Genomic DNA, 5,179 nt, shown 5'->3' on the forward strand with positions numbered 1-5,179 from the left:
AAGAGGGAAACAGAATTCCTTCACTCTCAATCACAGATTTAAGACAGAAAAAAATAAAGGAAAGAGCTCCCCTACAAAGATGGAATTGATGCCTTTATATAGGCAACAAAATGAAAAATGAAAATGAAATTAAAACAAATTACAAAAATGAAAATCCTAATTTAATTGATCCATGTGCCTTTGAGTCATGTTGAGTGGGCTTTGCTTGCCTTGGATTTGAGGAGAAATGGGTTTGGTTGGCCTTGATTCAATTTGGTGAGGAATTGAATTAAATTGAATTTTGGTTGATTTTTGGCCCAAAATGTTGCTCCAGGAGGCTGCCCTGCCCTTGTGGAGGGCAGGGCAGAAATTTGGTGCATGGTGCATGAGGTGGTGCGGCTTTGGTGTGTGTTGATGCGAGTTGGTGCGGCCATGGTGCTGCCAGGATTGCAAAACGCTGCCCTGCCCGTGCCAAGGGCAGGGCAAAAAATTGTGGTGCGCCAGGGACGAGGAGTGCGCACGTTGGTGCTGCCAGGGGAGGAAATTGGTGCGCCAAATTTGTTGCTTGGTGCGCCAAGTTCTTGTGCCATCCAAATGCTGCCCTGCCCGCGCCAAGGGCAGGGCAATGTTGCTACTTCCACGCCCCAAGTTCGAATCATGGAGGAGGCAAACACGCTACATCATTTTCCTTGGCTTCTTTTTGCTTATTTTTGGCCCTTAAAGATGCCTCTCGTTCCTGCCCCAATTGTGCGCCAAATATGGATTTCTATATATCGTTGGAAAGCTCTGAATGTCAGCTTTCCAACGCAACTGGAAGCACATCAATTGGACTTCTGTAGCTCAAGTTATAGCCCTTTGAAGGAGGCATGGTCATGCTGTTAGCGCCCAGATTTTAACTTAGCCAAAATTTGCTTCATCCTCACTTTGCTTCATTATGATTCTGCCCTGCCCTTGGCAAGGGCAGGATCGTGTGCGTGCTGGCTGCTTCCTCTTTGATTTTGTCATGGGCCACGCTTTTAAAAGCGTGGCCTAAAGCTCCAAAGTGTACCCCAACTTCAAAGTGTGTCCCAAAGCTCTTTTTTTCTCCTTTTTTGTGCTTCTTTGCTTCTTTTTCTTATTATTTCCTACAAGATTTATAAAATTAAAATATCAAGGAAATATATCATTTAAGTACAAAAAGCATTCAATATTTAAGCACAAATCATCCATTTCTTGTATGAAAAAGCATAGAAAATGGGTATATGATGACATGTCATCACAACACCAAACTTAAATCTTGCTTGTCCCCAAGCAAGGAAAGAATCATGCAATAAAGATTGACAATCCAAGGTAAGAAGAATAGCAACTCAATGTTCATGGCAAGCTAGTTTTCTATGCATGCTACAATTACAAAAGAGATGTAAATGATTGATGCTTCTATCTAGCTTATTTTATGAAATCTTTTTCTTATAATTCTTCCTTGAAACAAGCTTGATGATTTTTTTTTCCTTTTGGGTGCTTTGCCCCATGAGTTAATAACAAAGCTACGACTTCTAAATGCTTTGTTTTCAAGTATTACCACTTGATACATAAGCACCACAAGCATTTAATTAGAGGACTTCATTAAGCTCATTTTTCTTTTCTTTTCTTGACTCTCTAATCATTGATGCTCAGAGCCTTGAGCTTTGAGGGAGTGCTTTTGCACTTGAGCCTAGCCTTGACTTCTAAATGTTTTGTTTTCAAGCATTTGGCTTGATACATAAACACCACAAGCACTTAGCAAATAAATTGCCATTGGTACTCAGAGCCTTCAGCTTTCTCATTCTTTCCCTTTTTCTTTCTTGCTTTAATTGTATTTGCTTCTTCAAGGTTTTCATGATTTCAAAAGATTTCACAAAATGTACTAGATGAAAAACTTCAATTAAATAAAATCTAATGCAATTGAGCAACAATCAAACATACTAGCTTTCCAATACTTGTATGCACATGCTAAATTCTTCTTTAATTCCTTGTTTGTTTATGATCATGATGCTTTTTTGCTTTTGAATTTACAAAACTCAAGTTGGTAGTCATAATGTCACAACAACATATTTCAAATCAAATTCAAGCTATGCTTAGTCATACCACACATGTATACAGAAAATATAAAGACAATCATGCAATTTAAAGTGTTAGAAACAAATGAGAGGAAAAGGAACTTTACAACCTTGTAGTCCATCTTCTCTATTGTTGTCATTTTCCTCCCATTCTTCTCCTTCCCATACCAAATCAGAATGCTTGCTCTTCCTCAAGCAACAATTAGAACAATGGTGGTGGGGTCTAAAATGAATCATGAATGTCTTACACAAGAGGATGTCAGTAGCATATGTGTTTAGGCAAGCAAGATTTAGATAACAATCAAGGCACAGAGAAATAAAAACACTATGATTGCAAACATAAGATGGTGTGCATGATACATTGCATAAAAAAAATAATAGTGGCACACCAAACTTAGTGTGACACTTTCACTTGGAATTGATGCAAGTATCTTGTAAGGATTGGAACCAAATTTTGTTGCATAGCAACACCAAACTTAGAATACAACCATATGTCAATTTATTTGAATTAAAACTAAACAAAAGAAACTGTTATATGTTAAATATAATCACCAAGCCAAGAATATGTCATGAATAAGGATCTCTTGGTGATATATTAACAAAAACAGTTAAGAAGCAAAATAAGTGGAAGTATTAAAAATAAAGAAGTAACTAAAGTAAACAGAATAATAAAGTGTCAAACCAAAAGAAAAACAACACTACAAAGGCCTTATGATTATGCAGACAAGTGGTGTTGCTTAATGAATTGCATAGAAAATTAGTGGCACACCAAACTTAGAATCTTGGTGTGTCACTTTCATTTTTGATTTGATGCAATCATCCAAAAAGATTGAAAACAATTTGTTGCAAGGCAACACCAAACTTAGAATGTAACCATATGCCAATTTATTGAATTTAAACTAAGCATAGAAAGAAATGTACCTACGGTTGGGTTACCTCCCAACAAGTGCTCTTTTAGTGTCATTAGCTTGACATGTTGTTCTTCACTTTCTTCCTCTTTTTCCAGTTTGTTAAGAGGAATGACCTCAAAGGAGGGAAAGATTCAGCTAGTGTCCCTTGTCTTGGCCTTTCCTCAGCAAGCTTCCTTTTGCAAATGACTTGATTGGTCTTGCTTGCTGGATTAGGGACAGAATTGGTGTTCTTGTTAGTTGCCTTCACTTCTTTGAATTCAAGACTTGGTTGCTGTGTGATTTTTGGAGTTTGATCTTCATCCAGAGCCTTTTGAATTGGTGGTTCAATGAGCTTTTTCTCTTTGCACTTCTCTGCTTCACTTGAGTGTGACTCCTCTTGAATGTCTTTCTCACTTTCTTGCTCTTCCACTTCCTCTCTTGCACTCAACATTTGCTTTAATAGCTCTTTCATGGAGGAGGTTTGTTGATCTTCCCAAGCTTTCTTCATCTCCTCTTCATACCTTTCAATCATGGATTCAAGTGTTGAGGCATTTTGGTCCAGGGAAGTTTGTGAGATTTGTGAGTTGTCATGTTCCCTTGTCATCTCAAATGCAGTTTCATTTTCAACCACCTCATTCTTCATTGAAAGTTCACTTGATGCAGTGGCCTCCTTATCTTGCTCTTCCACTTTCTCCTTCACATCCATCAATTGGCCTTCATTTTCCTTGCTCAGTGGTTCTACGCTCCTCCTTGTTTGCTCTAAGGGGCCATTCATCTTCTTGAAGATGATTTCTTTCCAGGATTGGGGTTGTGTGTATCTTTCCACGAGTTTTTTATGTATTTCAATGGCTTGAAGGTAATCCTCATCAGGTGGTTCAAGAGATGAAGGTTGAGAGTAATAATAATCAAGTGATGAAGAACTTTCAAATGAGAAACTGGGATGTGAGGGTGGATGCTCTTCCATTCCTTGGTGATACTCCCAGCCACCATTAGAGTAATGACTTGAATCATTTTGTGGTGGTGGGAAATATCCCATATGATTTTCTTGCTCATCTTGTGTCTGTGAAGCAAATCTCCATGGATTGGAGTGCTTAGAATTTGTATTTTCTTGGTGATATTCCCAAACACCATTAGAGATCGGTGATGTTGGGTGATATCCCTTAAAATTTTGTTTGACCATAAGATGAGTTGAACTCCATTTGTATTTTGTAAACATCAATGAAATTTGAAATTCATGTCACAGAGAAAGAATTTCTTAGTGAGGCAATAACTCAAACACCTTGCTATCAATTTAAAACAGAGAACAAAAACAAAAAAAATGCTTGATCTAGACTTCTCACCCACTTAATCATTGTTGATCTAATCAATCCCCGGCAACGGCGCCAAAAACTTGATGGTGTTTTTGCGGAAAACGAATTTTCCAACACACAAATCCAACCGGCAAGTGTACCGGGTCGCATCAAGTAGTAATAACTCACAAGAGTGAGGTCGATCCCACAGGGATTGATGGATCAAGCAACTTTAGTGGGTGATTAGTTTAGTCAAGCTAACATTGAAGTGAATTTGGATGAAGTGTAGCCAACAGAAAGTAAATAGCAAGGAAAATTAAAGTGCAGAAAGTAAATTGGCAAGTAACTTAAAGAGCAAGAAATGTAAATTGCAAGAATCTTAAATGACAAGAAATATAAATTGCATTAAATGTAAAGGGGTTGGGTGCTGAAATTAAAGAGAGCAGTAGATTAAGCAACTAGAAATTTAAATTGCAGAAAATGTAAATGTGCAGAAAATTAAATCAAGCTCAATGTGAACAAAGATGTGAAAGTGCAGAATGCAGGAAAGGAGATTGGGATCATGAACAGAAATCTAAAATGAAGAACAAGTGCAGAAGAATTAAACTGCTTGAAAGTAAATTGAAAGCCAATGGAACAGTAAAAATAGAAGAGCAGCCAAGAACTCAACTTAATTTCAAAATAAAATTGATCTCAGGGAATCAATGAGACTAGAAAACAAGTCTAGATCTCAAACCCTTCCTTGATCAAAGTAGAAGACAAATTGAAGAAGAAAGAAAGATGAAAGCCGTAGAGAAAAACTTGGATCCAAAACTTAATTCACTGAATTATGCAGAAAATCAACAAAGAGCAATCTTAGACCAAGAGGGAAACAGAATTCCTTCACTCTCAATCACAGATTTAAGACAGAAAAAAAATAAAGGAAAGAGCTCCCCTACAAAGATGG

This window comes from Arachis stenosperma, chromosome 2 (genome assembly GCF_014773155.1).
Source record: "Arachis stenosperma cultivar V10309 chromosome 2, arast.V10309.gnm1.PFL2, whole genome shotgun sequence".
In the NCBI taxonomy this organism is placed as follows: Eukaryota; Viridiplantae; Streptophyta; class Magnoliopsida; order Fabales; family Fabaceae; genus Arachis; species Arachis stenosperma.